At 44.2% G+C, this 17,037-nt stretch overlaps 1 non-coding gene across 1 annotated transcript; it reads left to right on the top strand.

Moving 5' to 3' along the window:
* The first annotated feature begins 16,460 nt into the window (after nucleotides 1-16,460).
* On the top strand, nucleotides 16,461-16,533 carry TRNAT-CGU (transfer RNA threonine (anticodon CGU)). Its single transcript has one exon. It is a non-coding gene; the product is annotated as a tRNA-Thr (tRNA).
* Nucleotides 16,534-17,037: the final 504 nt, after the last annotated feature.

Here is a 17,037-nt window from a genome sequence, read left to right as displayed (position 1 = left end):
TTAAAGCTAGGTTTTGATCTAAGTTATTATCTATTACTAATACAAAAACTTTGTAGTGTGTACAGGTCAGTGATCATCAAAATTTCATTCTAAAATTTGTAACGTTTTCAATTGGTAAGTTTCTTTACTCTAAAATAGAATAATACTTTATAAGACCAATGAATTATAGGCCGATCTCTCACAGTGGGCATGAGCCAAAATTGAAGGGCAACAAGAACACCCCCTCCCCTTTTTTCTTTTTTTTTTACATTGCGCCAAAATACTTCCACAGTCAAAACACAGTAATCATATTCCCCTAGTCTAGAAAATCTATACGTATTGACTTGCATTAACCACCGGCTTCTTGGCCAATCCCCCTTAGTGGGTGAGAGCCACAAAAGAAAGGAACAAGCAAGCAAGCAAGAACAAGAAAAAGAAGAACCCCAGGCGGAGGCCCAACAAGAACATCGTGGAAGGTACGGAGCAGTAATTTCACCTATCGTAACATTTACCTGGCTTAATTTTTATGTTCATAGAGCTAAGCGCAACACATAAACGACGAAAACAGGACCGAAAACGCAATGAACATTTTGCGTAAAGTGAGAAATACCAACCCTGACAAGTACATATATTTGTTATTACGTAATTTATTAGGCAGGAACGTCGTATGAAAGCCACTCTATTGAGAAGCTTGATGAACCTGATTTGATGGGCGTGATTTGACCGCACGCTACTGAGACTGCCGGAATCGGTAAGCTATGGTAAGTTAAGGGCATCAGAGAAATGTGTCATGTGAGCATCGGTGTTGTGTAATCACACGTGTGTAATCACAGCCTATCCTTTAAGCACCACCCTGAAGTATAGCATGACTTTCAGTGTTTGGTCGTCACAGATAAGACAGCGCTTATGTGGCCACCTTCTGCAGCGCATGCGTGTATATGTAGCTTTTTTTTTTATTTTGTAGATAGATAATATAAAACAGGATGTGTTTGCACAAGTTGGCTGCTACGATTTGCCACTATTCGAGATAAATGGTTGATAAGTACGATTTAACAAAAGCTTCATTATCATTGCATTGTGAGCTTATTTCTTTTCAAATTTTTTACAGCAGAGGCCAAAAATGAGTGTCCTAGAATCAATAGTTGTAGGAATGTTTACAAATGATTTAAAAACTTGTGAATTTATTAATGAGTTGGAATATAGTGTTTTGGTACTAGTGTTGTATGTATGTGCGTGTGTTGCGTGTGTGTGCGTGTGCCACGCAAACGATGCCGGCCACAAGAAACTACGAGCAACTCGTGTGGGATTGGTCACTCGTGTAATCCTCAATAATTATCTCATTTTTTTGTACTTTCGATTGCAAAAAAAAAAGAAAACAGTTGAGTGAAGCAGCGTACTAAATTCATGCGGCCAATATAAACAAACTAATTCAATGCAGTTCTATTTTCGCGTCACTTCCAATTTGCTATGAAAGTTTCATGCTCTGTTTTCAGGTTTTTGAAGCTTAAAGAATGTCGTGCATTGCAATTTACTAGCTTCTGCAGGATGCTTTTTCTGCACTAATGAAAAATATGAGGCTGCTGAGCGGTTCAATATATTCTGGTACATTGCTATTTCACAGAGCAATGCCCACAATTTTTGTCAAGGAGTGACTTCGTTTCGTTACTTTCAATGGTCGCTACAATGCATAACATAGTTACACAGTAACACGAGAAGCTGATTGCTTCACTAAGACTCACTTGTGCTAGTCCCTAATTATGGAGACGCATTGTCAAAACAGAGGTCAAAGATTAGACCGCAACAGTGATAGTTGCCCCCTAGCATGTTGAAAGGCAAGGATTCTTTTGCGCCATCAATCAATCAATCAATCAATCAATCAATGAAGCTTTATTTTCATAAATAGATATATGCAATTACAGGGATTATTTGGACCGATAGCCTAAAGTGGCTAGTGGACGGTCCAATACAATGTGCAACATAAAAAAGTGTACAGGTCAGCTCTGAGGTAACAACATAAAAAAAACAATCATGTGATACAGATAACACAGTAATACATTTTTTCTTGCAGATATGCATACTTATTAGCTTGCAGCTAGTTTCTATACATAGGCACTTATTAAAAAAATACAATGAAAATCGAATCACACACACATGCTTACATGTCTTGACTCCACAGAAAAAATGATATACATGCCATGCTGAAATTACGTGCCGTTTTAATCTCTAGGGGGACCGTGTTCCATATTTTTGTTCCACTAAACTGTATCAGTCTTTCTCCGTAAACATTAAAACATTTGGGCAGATTGAAATTACCATTCGAAGCATGTCGCGTATTGCGTTTAGGAATTGAAAAAAGATCAGCAGGCAAAGGTGAATTTCTATTAATTGTGTTATTTACTGAAACAGCAATTTTGTAGTCACGCAACATCGGAACTGAGAGAATGCGTTGTGATTGGAAAATATTACTTACTGATTCACCTTGGCTTATGATTTTCAGTGTACGCTTTTGAAGTCGCTCAAGAGTTTTTAGATAACTGTTGTACGTCACACCCCACGATTCCAGACAGTAACCTATGTGACAATGACACAATGAAAAGTAGAGTGTGCGGAGAATAGCTTGTGGAAAATATTGGCGAGCTTTTATTAGAGAATAGCAGCCATAGGCTAGCTTTGCGCACACACTTTGTACTTGCTCATGCCAGTGTAAGTGTTCATCAAAAGTGACGCCTAAATATTTAAAACAAGGAACTTGTTGAATAGGAGTGTTGTTTATTGTTAGGTTAAGAGATTCAGCGTCAATATGTTTCCTGTACCAGAGATTCAGCGCCATGTAATAACTTCACGTTTAAGAGCTTCAGGCAACAAAACTCTCTCGGTAAACACCAATTCATACTAGATTAATCAGGGATACTACAGGGATTTATTTTTACTTTGAACTTCTTACACGTGCAACAGCATATCTGGTCAGACTTGATTTTGGCACCATGCGAAGAAGAGCGTTTATGTACTTTTAGTGGTAGTGAATAATGGATAAGGCCTAGTGCACAAGAGTACCAGAAGCCCCTATCCACTGCGACGGCAGGGCTTATGTTGAGTAAAGCCGGCAGAATCTCGTGACTGTTTCCCAAGTACTCCTTCAAGGCAATACTTGAAGAAGCACTAAGAGGAGACAAAGGCTTGGTTTGGATCGATGACCTATGCTCTGCGTATTAACGAAGAAAATCAAGGTTCAAGCTTTATCCTTAAAATTCGCACGAAATTCGCACGATTAGAAGTGAAGGTGACAAAGAATTCCTCTGCGTCAAACAATAAGTGAATTCACACTCTTTTAAAACAGAATTTTCATTTTAGCTGCAAGATAAGAACAATGTTCATTTTATTTTAAAACAATTATTATGCACCGGTGGCGTCACGATTGCGTTGACCAACGACGCTTGGCTAAAACTGGAAACGTGTGTTGCGCTCCGGTAACGTTGAGCGTTTGGGCGGAACGGGGAACGGAGCGCAAAAGCGTCAGCTAAATGTCCGTACTGTTGCAGCCATCGCATCTACTCAAGTCAAGCAAAGCGTCAAATCAAGCGAAAGCCAAGCCAAGACACCCTTGATTGAATACCGAAAGCGCGATCCAGGGATGATATTCTGGACACTGTCTAATTCCACCATATAGTCAAGTTTTGTTATAGCAGGATCTTAAGCCTGTCAGAAAAGTCATATCAGTTTCTTGGCCAATTAGCAACGATCAATGGAGGAATCTGAAAACATGGCAGAATTCTACAATGTCCGAAATAGCACCTTAGGCTGTGTTCCAATACTCACCGTAGACAAATAAATAGGCACTTCAATCCATCTCAAGTCCCATTCCAATTTTCACGTAGCTGGCAAAATAGACAGCTCCGAGAAGACCGCATTGAAGACAAATACGATGCAGGCTACTTTGCTGTCCAAACAAGATGGTGGCTCAGCGAATCACCCAGGTAGATCGGATCTCAGTGGAATGGACGTCTGCACACAAGCAGACACTTTTGCAGACGCTCAATGCGAGTAACGTTTAATTTTTTTAGAGCCTTGTCGCGTAGGAGCCGTCCAGACGTGTTTCATTTCTCTGACAGCATCGGCTCGGTGCTGTCTTGTAAGCTGTCTGCCTAGACTGTCTACGTGCTGCCTAAGAATTGTGACACAGCCCCCGTGGCCTGGGAACGGTTGTGCAGCGCGTGCAGGCGGTTTTTACTAGCAGACGCTGCCTGGGTCAACCTCGCGAGGAGAAAGAGGGGAGGTGTGACAGTTGCCACGAGAAGCGAGCGTGCGCCATTGGGGAGTCGATGACACCACTGACGCCGGATTTGTGACCACTTTGGTTCAGCACTACCAAAGCTACGGGGTGTTAGAGAACCACACGCTTGCTCAGTGAAACGTAGTCCCACATGCATTAAAATTGACAGGGTTGGCTAGAATTGGCGTTTCCTTGGTGTGTTCTGTGCCGCATTAATACATGACATGTTCATTGTTCTTCGCATTTATTTTTTACGCTTTTAGTGATTCGTGTCAGTTACCGCCATTAACTTCATTTACAAATCAACATTGCAGCACACATACATGAGTGACTGCCCGCTTAGGTCGGGGCTAGCTATTTCTACACGTCCACTGCGCTGACTGCAGAAAAGAAATAGTGATATCAGCCATCGAATTGTTTCATCTCACTGTGGGGCTGATGCATTACGTACGTTTTGTCAATATTAGTCGGATATGATGCTTGCTTAGCCGCACCTTATAAGCCTCACGCACCGAGGCAGTGTACGGACGTTCGGATGGTGTCGTCAGACCACGAAGGCTGCATCTAGATATATTGTACACGCAACCTCACACAATATTCTGTGCGCGTCAGATCCTCATTCGGTGAAAACGAAAAATTGGCAGATCCCTCGTACTGTGGGAATCGATGATATGCGAAGCATGAATGAGAAATGTTGATATGTCACTTTAAAATCAGTTAAATGTTACGAGGTGGAGGTAAATGATGCCGTACATGGCTTTCGTGTCAAGATTCTCATGCTTCTATGTGTCATTTAGCTTCGACATCTATTCACGTCACGTGATACCAAATTTAGTATACGTGGAACGATTGAAACCGCCGTGAGCCGTTTCAATCGCTCGCGGCTGTTTCGCTAGCATCACATATACCAAATTTGGTATTACCGTACGTGAATGGATCACGAAGGCATGTGACTGGTGCAAACATGATAATCATGAATTGCGTGTCATGTAACAACATGACTACATGCCACGCTAATGATGCGCTGGCGGCTGTTTCGCTAGCGTCACTTGTACAAAATTTGGTATTCCGGGACGTGAATGGATGACGAAGGTATGATACTGGTGCAAACATAATAAACATGAGATGCTTGTCATGTAACAACATGACTACATGCCAAGCTCATGATGTGGCCCCGGCCGTTTCGCAAGCTTCACATGTACCAAACTCAGTATTGCGTGAGGCGAACGGACGACATAGCTAAATGACACATAGAAACATGATAATCACGACATACGTGTCATGTAACAACATGACTACATGCCACACTCATGATGTGCTCACGGTCGTTTTGGTGGCGTCACACAAGCCAAATTCGATATTACGTGACGTCAATGAATGACGAAGGTTTGTGACTGGTGCAAACACGATAATAATGAGTTCTGTATCACGTGAGAACATGACTACATGCCACGGTCAAGGCACCAATAAATTACGACGTGACGGGGTGCGCGTGCCCGCTGGCATTCATTTCGACGCGTCATACAGGCATTGCGACGCCAGGCACCAGTCCTGCCATATACTCGTAGGTGCGCGCCTCGCTGCGTGGCTTTGACGCATGCGTGTTTCAGCGTGTCTGGCATTCCTCTGCCACGAAAAGAGGGAAACGCAGTGTTGTCTGGGTAACGCATCGGCGCAAAGTGCAGCATGTCGCATTTCGCACCGGTTGCCGTCGGGCAGTGACGATGGGCGCTGGTCGCACCAGTCGAGCCAGTCGCTCCTAGCGTCAGAATATAGAGTGCTCGCGTTTTTAAACGTAGCGTCGCTGTGCCCAGCGTACGCTCTTCAACGCTACTTTGGAGTACACTGGGCCCTTCATGATGCGCTCTCGGCCGTTTTGCTAGCTCTAAATATACCAATTTGGTGTCATGTAACGTCAATGAATGACGAAAGTATATGACTGGGGCAAACATGATAATCCTGACACGCGTGTTACATAAGAACTATGACAACATTCCACTCTCATAGCGTGCTCGAGGTCGTTTCGCTAGCTCCACATATACTAAACTTGCCATCACGTGACGTGAATATATGACGAAGGTAAACGACACATTCAAACGTGATAATCGTCACACAGAAGACATGTACAGCATCATTTACTTCCACCTCATAACGTTGTGCTGATTTTGAAATGACATATGAACCTTTCTCATTCGTGCTTCGCGTATTATTGATTCCCACTGTATGTGGGATCTGCCATTTTTCGTGACGGAGAGACGCTGGACGTGCTGAAACGCGCATGCGTCAAAGCAACGCAGCACGGTGCGCGCCTGCGAGTATATGGCAGGACCGGCGCCTGGCGTGGCAACGCCGGCGTGACGCGACGAAATGAACGCCGGCGTGCACGCGCACCGCATCATGGCGAAATGTACTGCCGCCTTCACTGTGGATGTAGTCATGTTCTTACATGACACGCATCTCATGATTTTTAAGTTTGCACCAGTCACATACCTTTGTCATCCATTCACGTACGGTAATACCAAATTTGGTATATGTGATGTTAGCGAAACAGCCGCGAGCGTCATCCACTGGCGTCACGTGAAACCAAATTTAGCATAAGTGAAGCAAGCAAAGCGGCTGCGAGTGCATCATGAGTGTGGCATGTAGTCATGTTGTTACATGACATGCATCTCATATTCATCATGTTTGCACCAGTATCAAACCTGCGTCATCTATTCACGTCCCGTAATACCATATTTCGTATAATGGAAGCTAGCAAAACGGCCACCAGCGGATCATGAGCATGGCATGTAGTGATGTTGTTACATGAGACGCATGTCATGATTGTCATGTCTGCACCAGTTACCTTCGCCATCTATTCACCCAGTGTAATACCAAATTTGTTATACGGGACGATAGTGAAACGGCCGCGAGTGCATCATGACCGCGGCATCTAATCATGTTGTTACATGGCACGCATGTCATGATTTTCATGTTATCAAATAGTGGTTTTGGGACGTTAAACCCCACAAATCAATCAATCAATCAATGATTTTCATGTTAGGGTCTGTCGCTTGTGTTCGCCAAGCAATGATGCCACCATGACAGTTTTGCAACATGCCATGTGAACGAAACTACCGCTAGAGTGGGAGAACCATGAATTGTAATTCATGACATTCATGACACACATGTCATGATTCTCATGTTATGATTAGTCAAATATGTTCTTCAGTCAGTCATGTTATGCAATAGCAATTTTGTATCAATACCCTTATCGAAACGACCAGGAGAGGTAAAACTCGTAGACGGATAGATAGATAGATAGATAGATAGATAGATAGATAGATAGATAGATAGATAGATAGATAGATAGATAGATAGATAGATAGATAGATAGATAGATAGATAGATAGATAGATAGATAGATAGATAGATAGATAGATAGATAGCGCTCAATGTCGCCGAAGTTCGCAAAGAAATTCTTCGCATTTGAAAAAAAGAGAAAAGAAGCTTTGCAGCGGGAGACGCGAAGGAACGCGTCGACGGAATAAACAGACATACGAGAGCCATAAACACAGTCAGAGAGAAATAGCCACGAAGTGAAGTTTTCCGTTAGCATCAGTTTATCGACCTTCACCAGAGCAACAAATTCACGCTTCTTCAAATTACCGGTGTAGTTGCTTGTGTGATAGCTTCACTGCATTTTAAGTTGATAAAGTAGCTAAGGCGGAAATGTTGTAGTCCCGTGTGCTCAGATTTGGGTGCACGTTAAAGAACCCCAGGTGGCCGAAATTTCCGGAGCCCTCCACTACGGCGTCTCTCATAATCATATGGTGGTTTTGGGACGTTAAACCCCACATATTAATCAATAAATCAATTGATAAAGTAGCTACGATAGCTACAATTCGTTGAGCATATTACTTGAATACACAGACGACACGGCGCGAATGAATACTTGTGGATGGGCTAAGCGCCCTTCCTATTGGCTGCGCGGCCTGTTGCCTCCACAATGCTGAAGAGAACTTCTGAAACAGAATATCGGTGCGACTATGAAATGCTCCGCTTTTAAAATTAGAGTTTTCCAGCATATATGCAAACGCCAGTTGAAATTTATGCAGGAGATAAGCACTAAGGTATACGCCTTGACAACTTAAATAAGCTGTCGTTTCTTACTTTTTTCCAGGTGATATCCTTTCATCATCATGCCATTCGAAGTCCTGATTGTCTCTATTGTACCTGTTCTGACGATAGGGGCATGGTTCAGATGTGAGTAAACATCTTCGTTTCGCTCTCTGTACTCGCTAAACATCGTTCACATTAACTGCTAAAAAGTTAGGTTATGGAGAGACACTATCATGCTACAAAATGAAGTTCAGCCAATCATTTAGGAAAGTCATTTGAGACACATAAAAAAAATTCAGCAGTGTTGGTTTGTGGTAAGCTAAACTAAGCGTGTGCGTTGCTGACCCTCAATCTTTCTTTCTTTCTTTCCTTCTTTCTTTCTTTCTTTCTCTCTTTCTTCCTTTTTTATTTCTTTATTTCTTTCTTTCTTCTCTTTCTTTTTTCGTTTTTTTCTATCACCAAGGCAAGTCCCAATGCAAGTGAAAAGTATGGCCTTGATTGGTTGCAGGCATAGCGTGAGGACGCACCCCGCTGTTTGTAGCAACGTTTATAGAACCTTCATGGTTTAGAAACACAGCCCCTTGATTTTGTTCACCGATCTGCTGTAATAGCGTAGGTGGACAACAATAGCTATAAAATATAGTCCGCTGATTTTCTAGTTTCCTTCAAATATTTGGCAAAATATATATATAAACAAATGTTCTTTTGAGATACATAAAATATAAAACATCTCCTTGTACTTTGCGCACGTTCGTTTTTGTGAAAAACAAAAAAAGAGACTTTCTTTACTTTTGAAAAGAACTTGAAAACATGCTTTCAGTTCCGACGTTAGAAGGTGGTAAATGAGGTGACCGGAAGCTCCTTTGGATACAATGCTTGCGACCTTGAAACCATTTATATAACCTGTTCGGCTGCCAAATTCTCCGCCGGACTTATACATTTAAAGTGGCACAAAACTTATTTCTGATCCAGGAGGCGCTTCTGCAGCAACAAGCTCCTTCTAACAGTCGGCAAAGAGCGAGTGAACGTGGCCTGTGCAGCTGCTATTCGCGCAAATATTGAATTGCTTGAAAACGCAATGACGACAAAGACTGGTCTCACTCGTTAGGTAATCGTTAGGGTTTATTACATTAACATGAATGTCTTAAAACGCATTAGGCGGTGTTCTCTGTTGCGCAAACTATAGCATGCACCCGGTGATCAGAGAATGGTTCGGCTCTGATCAAGTTCAGCGGGATAGGCATTACCTATGTTCACTGTCTAAGCGACCGGCTGTGGCGACAATTTTTTTTTTCAGCCAGCGGAAAAAACTCCAAAAGTTTTTGAAGGTTCTATGAAAATACGTAACAACAGAATTTCCTTGGAGCCGCTTGAATTTCTCACTGGGTTATGCTAATATCGTTCGCATTACCCATTATAGTTTGCGTTAAAGCCTGCAAAAACAACCAGAAAACATCGCTTAACATTGTCAGCCAGATTGATTAGGTAGCACAGCACATTCGCAGAAATCAGTTACGCATGTGCCACGACACTTTGGTAGTGATCAAGTATAGTCGGCACAGGATTTTTTCGCTGGCTCATCTGCGCAAGTTGCGGAAAGGGGCCAATCGGGCTCGGGAGCTCCAACCTCGAACGAAGTATGCCGCTTATGGTTTATGATAATACTGCACTGCAACTGCTTCTTTTCCAGCCTGCGAGGACACATTCAGTGACTCAACGCGCGCAAGAAGTTCAGTTATGTGTGAAAGTGCGGTGATAGTATCAGATCAGGTCTACAGGTTTTCCCGCTCACTTTAATCCAAGTGCCAGCCTAAATAATCTGCACGCCATCGAAATAATCTGAACGCCAAGCTATTTAATCCATGTGCCAAACAGATATTCCAAGCGTCAACGTATTTATTCCAAACGCCAACTCAATGAGACCGCGTGCCAGTGAGTTTAATCCAAGTGCCACCGTGTTTAATCCAATTGCCAATGAGTTTAATTCAGGTGCCAGTCAGTTTAATCCATGCACTAGAAACACACAGTTTGCCACTTTATATGGTATAAATGTCAAAATAACGTAAACATGACGTCAAAGAAAGAACTTTTCTCTCGCCTACACATGCTAACGCTTATGAAATGAAGTGCGCAGTGCTACTTCTCCTTAACGTTTTGGTGTCATAGCTTCAAAATAAAAAAAAACAGTGAGTACAATAGATGCCTGCAACATGCCCATTTGGTCGTGGATTCAATTCCAAGCGCAGCAGTCACGTTTCGACGGAGGCGTAGTGCGAGAGGCCCATGCACTTTGCAATGTCGGTGCCCGTTAAAAACACCAGATGATCAAAATTTCAGTCACTCATCACTATGGCAAAACCCTAGATATCATCAGTGAAATAACTTGTATTAGGTGCCCCAAAATGCGAAGAACAAATAGTAACATCCCTAACGTTCTCCTGAATGGCTATGCACGGCACTGCGCATTCGCAGAATTCAACCTTCGCAAGCACATGACAGCGTTATGGATGTGCACACTTCGACACTGATCAAGCCCATTCGCGACCAAACTTATAGGGGCGAAGCTCCTTGAAGCGGTACGCTTTCGTCCCTCGTCGTAGTCGTAGTGCCTAACCAGTCTTACGCTTTGACCTGCAAGGTAATGCCGGTGGGAGATTTTTCCTGTGCATTGTTGAACAATAAAAAGTTCGCAGCGTGCGCGTTAACTAATAGCCGAATTCTCCTGTCTCTCATTCCCAATTAGCAGCCATTGGCATGTACATTGAGCACTATCTGATAAAGAAGGGTTGCTAGGTTATACTCGCTGTGCGTAACCTCCTTGGTTTTAGAAAGGTTGAGCGAGCGTTAGGCCGCAGTGCCATGGCTACAGTGAACTAGTATATACCATGAACTCGAGGTGATTACAGGTGGGAAGTAGACACGAAGCGCGAGCCATAAGAAAGTGTACATGTGTCACCTCTCGTTCAGTCCTTGGAATGTCCGCTGGGTGGCCGTGCTTCAATATGAGGAATATATGATGAAAATATGCGAGATGGTGGTGCTTGGAGTGTTGACTAAATGGACGAACGGACACACAGTCAGATGCATGGACGGACGCACGGATGGTTGCATGGACGATGGACGCATGGACGGACGCATGGGCAGATGCATGAACGAAAGCAGAGACGGACGCACGGATGGACGTGCGAACGCACGAACAGACGGGATGGCTGGATGGGCGCATGGACGCTCACACAGACAGATGCATGGACGGACGAAAGCAATAGCAAATGGATGGACGGATGCTTCGCCCCACTCTCCATCATTCACCCCGTAGATAAGCTGCCATTTTTTCGCTGGCTTATCTGCGCTAGTTGCGGAAAGGAGCTCAATGAGGTCGGGAGGTTCCAATACCAACACATTATGCATCTTATAAACACCAGGTTAATGCTTCACAGCAGCTGCTATCTCCTTCGCACCCCTGCACATAATCTTTTGCAGCCTGAGTACGCAACCAGTGCGTCAACGCGTGTGAGCGATTCTGTCAGTTGTGAAAGCACCGTCAAATATGGTGTCAGATTTAAATGTATTTCCAACAAGCCTATGCGATCTAACACTCACTGACATGTCCACAGCGACGATGACGCAATTTTCAAAGACTAGCGTGTGCTCTTAAGCCTCCATTGCATAAAAGACCACAACACGACCACTTTTATCGGGGATGTCAATGCTGTGACGACTTGCAGACGGCAAACACTCTAAATGTCGCTCGAAGTTCGTGCACTCTTTGCGTATCCGCACAGTTTTCAGGCTCCTGTGGTGATTTAACTACTATCAAACAATTTTCTTCGAGCATCCTCTCTCGATGTGAAGTCTTTTTTTTGCGGCTCCGAAGATGTCACAAGAGGTTAGGAAAAACTTAAATACACTTTGCTGCTCAAGACTCATACTGCTGGCGTTTTGGGTATTTTCATCATTGACAACGTAGCTGTAATTTTTCAAAGCGTCCTTGGCATGAAAATTACCTTCGCAGACTCAAGATTTATCCGATTATCCGACAGCCTTTTGCAGAAACGGGAAATAGTACGATTTAACGCAGCATGGAGATCATATATATATATATATATATATATATATATATATATATATATATATATATATATATATATATATATATATATATATTGTACCGAAGCATAGTGGCGCCAGCTCTTGCCTCAGGAACTGCGACTGTCAGTTTTCCTCCTGGGCGTGGTTGGAACGGCGAAGCATGGGGGAAGGAGACCGAAGACGGGGTGAAGGAGATCGACGTCGGCTGAAGTCTGGTCGACGTGAGCGGGGGTCATGCGAATCAGGTGTCACATGCGATTCTGATGGCCGAGGTATGTTGCCGGAATGCTGCACATCATTAAAATAGAATCCACGGCGACGACAGTAGCGCGCGACATGTCCTGGAATACCACAGTTGTAGCAGATGGGCCGGTTATCCGGAGTACGCCAAGAGTTGGCAGGTGCTCGAGGTGGTGGAATGGGCCGATTTACCGGATAAACTGAAACTGGTGACCTGTAGTAGTTGGTGGCTGGACTGTATGAAGGGAGCGGCGGTTGGGCAGAAGGTCGGCGGACGGCTTCTGCATAAGTCAGCGGTGCAGCCACTGATATTGGGGATGTGGGCGAAGGGAGAGCCTCGGAAACTTGCGTCTGAATAGCACGGCGAAGTGAGTGGTCCAGTGTTGTGGGGGTCTCGTTGATGGTGGCGACAAGAGAGAGCTGTCGAGCAACTTCCTCCCGGATGTACTGTTGAATTTGAGGCATTAACACGCTGTAGTCGGGGCCACTGCTTTTGCACTCCAAGGCCGAAATATCAGCTGTCTGCGTATTAGCGCGACGTGTAGAAACTCGTTGCTTGCGCAGCTCATCGAAACTTTGACACAACTGAATCAAGGCCGTGACGGTCTGTGGGTCTTTGGCCACAAGCATATGAAAAGCGTCGTCATCAATGCCTTTCATTATGTTCTTTATTCTGTCAGCCTCCATCATCCTGTCATCAACTCGCCTACAGAGGCTGATCACATCCTCAATGTAGCTTGTGAAGCTCTCACCATTTCGCTGAAATCGTCCCCGCAGTCCCAGTTCAGCGCGAAGCTTACGCATGGCTGGACGACCGAAAAACGAGGTGACGGCCTCTTTGAAAACCGACCAGGTGGGGATGTCGGCTTGGTGGTTGGTGAACCATAGGTTGGCCAAATCCGTCAAGTAGAAGATGACGTGAATCAGCTTCGCAGGGTCATCCCACTTGTTAATCGCGCTGGCATGCTCGTACTCTGCCAGCCAGTCCTCGACATCTTGATCTTCAGCGCCGTTGTATACTGGTGGGTCACGCAGACGAAGTACACCAAAACACATGACGGGTGGCAGCGTGGAAGAGCCTTGTGGGGGATCGACGCGCTCGGTCATCGTGGACTGAGATGGTAGCTTACGGCTGCGGAGCTCCAGGACGTTACCCAGCACGTTTCCACCAAATGCAACGAGCAAGGTTGCGTAAAAACACAGGTTATTATTCCAGAAACGTTAGCCGCAACAAGCTGGTACAGGCAGGAACCCGGCAAGCACGAGCCACACACGGACGTCAACGTCTTCTTTCACGCTGGCACAGAGCTGGCGCCACTATGCTTCGGTACAATATATATATATATATATATATATATATATATATATATATATATATATATATATATATATATATATATATATATATATATATATATATATATATATATATGATGCTACGATGACTGGGTGACGTGGCCCGGCTCATACTCCATGTTTATTCTATTCTGCACTTCTTCCTTCTCATCTATACTTCTCCTAACCATCGCTTCATACGTCACACGATTCCCCCTCCCCCCAAAAGATGGCACTGGTTACAAACTATAAAAATTTAAAGAAGTGAACGAACAAAACAATGCTTAAATTCACAGTTTCACGTCCAGACGGAGTTCCACAATCTTACTAAATCTTCAAGGCCGATTGAGCAGTCCGATGAATTTTATGACAACTCTGGTGGGCGAAGTTGACTATTGAGCTCTGGCCAACAGAAGCACGCCTTGAACGTAGAAATTACTAACGACACAGTGATTCTTGCCATGAATGAACAAGGGTCGAAGTACTTGTAGTATTTGAGAGTCGGATGTCGTAGGCACGAAGTTCTCCGTCGTAGACGCTGCTTTCTGTGTCGTGGCTGAGACATAACGAGTGCTTGCAGCCTGCATGTGTGAGAACCGAAGCTGATCGTATGATGCCTTTGTTCCTTCATTGTACACGTGGTAGCTGCACGTCTCTTTCGTAGCTTTCTGTAGTCTTCTCTCAGTTTGTTGAATCGTAAACACGGCGTTGAGAACTGGTGCAGGAAACATTGTCGACGTTGCTTTCTGCGAAGATGGCTTAGGCATCGACTTCGTCTTTGCTTCTTTAATTGATGTTGTCTCTGATGATCTTTCAGCCACAAGTGTACTCGTGAGGGTGAGGAGGTTTCACTTGATCGTTGTTCTTGTTTGAGTAGCCGTTGCAGTTCTTGGAGTTCGTGGAGTTGCCTTTGTTAAAATTGCTCGTCTTCTTGTGAAAGTTCGTCAGATGGGCCTCTTTCAGGAACATGAGTCTGCTTTTCTTTAGATGGTGATGTCATCAGTAGATTGTCGGTAGTCGACACTGTACTGCTAGGCTTGTCCTGCGATGAAAGCAGCGTGACAGGCTGATGAGAACGCTCCCAAGATGGTTGTGAGTCATCCTTGATTGTAAACGCTTCTGTCAGTTGACAATGCGCCGGCGATGGTGGATTCGAAATTCCTGCAGTGCTTTGACTTACATGTGTGTTGTCACTTGACGATGAGAGCACAACAGACATGGCTTCAGGTGGTTCTGATGGCGTATGTTTTTCTTTTTGCAGCGTAGTTAGGCTGACAGTGTCTGTCGAACGACCCTGGTCGGGAACGTCAGGGGGGGGGGGGGGGGGGCTGGTATTGCGAGGATTCACCAGCTCGTCACACGTAAATTCCGTCACACGCTCGAAACCGTTTGGGCCTTGTGTGTGGCACGATGCATCAAGGCATTTGGGTGGTTCTGTAAAATCTGAAGTGTTGTGGTGCAGTGAACACGTTGAAAATGCCGATTTCATTGCACTCGGGAAAGGCGGGTTTAGGTTCAGTTTTTTGGCGAAATTTTCTAGATTCCTTTCGGTATACGGACGCTTTACCTTGTTTGTTGCGACGTGCACGTTACCAGTCGGTGTTCGAATGCGTGACGTTTTTTCGGAAGAGTCATATGATGGTACAATGGTGGTATATTTTCTCTGAGATCTCGTTTGGAAAATAGGCTTACTGCGGGAAGACTTCGCGTAACTGTGATGGGTCAGTTGAAAAGCCTTCCGCTGATGAGGTATGAACAGGTCTTCATCGTATTCTTTGAAACGGGTGATCATCTCTTCCCTGATCTTTTGCCATGATTCGTCGTTTTCGAATATGTGTGTCAGGTAAAACTTGAATGCCTCACCGGAGATGTAGTCAGTGAAGTTGATTATCATCTCCCGTTCCGACCATGATGCAGCAGTAGCGTGGAGCTCGAACAGGTCGAACCAGTCTTGTACGGGTCCACCGTCCGCTGCTCCGGTGTACTTGGGGATGGGAAGGTCAGTAGATGCTTCTGACATGATGCTGGTCGATGCGTAATGCTAGGCGCTTGCACGGTTGTCCATGTGTGGTCAGGGTGTCTTGCGTAGAACTGCGTCGATGCTGAGCGACTGATGAAGGGGCAGGCAGGTCTCCATCCTGTCGACTTGTGTGACGCTATGGTGATTGGGAGACGTGGCCCGGCTCATACTCCATGTTTATTCTATTCTGCACTTCTTCCTTCTCATCTACTTCTCCTAACCATCGCTTCATACGTCATATATATATATATATATATATATATATATATATATATATATATATATATATATATATATATATATATATATATATATATGCGCATAAGAGTGTTTTCACACTCGTTGTTTGGCTTATAGATGGCGCTGACTGTCGCTCCTACTTCTAAATTCACAGATAAACCCAAAAAAGTGGATGGAGAGAGGGCCGCTGTAATAGCTCAGTGGTTAGAGCATCGAACGCGTAATTCGAAGGTCGTAGGTTCGATTCCTGCTTACAGTTGGTAATTTTTTCATCCACTTTTCTTTCTTCTTATTTACATTCCATTAATGTTAATAACTTCCCCTGTACATTCCTTGGCATTACTGTCTGTTATATCTCATTATTATTGTGTTAAAAACACGGAAAAACGAGCCCTTAGGTATACACTTCTTTCCCTTATATATATATATATATATATATATATATATATATATATATATGGATGTATATATATACAAGCACATACGTCTGCTTTGCAGACGAACACACAAACATCCACGCTACATAGAACACATCAGCACACAAAAGTGCTTCAGTCTACCTACTACAACACGGAGACACGGCGAAACTGCAGCGAAACACACAAAAAATTCGGCGCATGTTGCTGAACTAGCGGAAGCCTGTTGCGACAGCAGCGCCGCTTTCAGCCACCGCTCGCGGCGGTGCCGAGCACTGGACAGATTCTACAAACGTTGGTTGGCATAAAGCCCAATGACGGTATTCAGGTTCCGACGCTGCTATGCG

This window comes from Rhipicephalus microplus, chromosome 3, assembly GCF_043290135.1.
Source record: "Rhipicephalus microplus isolate Deutch F79 chromosome 3, USDA_Rmic, whole genome shotgun sequence".
NCBI classification, from domain to species: domain Eukaryota; kingdom Metazoa; phylum Arthropoda; class Arachnida; order Ixodida; family Ixodidae; genus Rhipicephalus; species Rhipicephalus microplus.
This window is presented reverse-complemented; position numbering and strand designations above follow the sequence as displayed.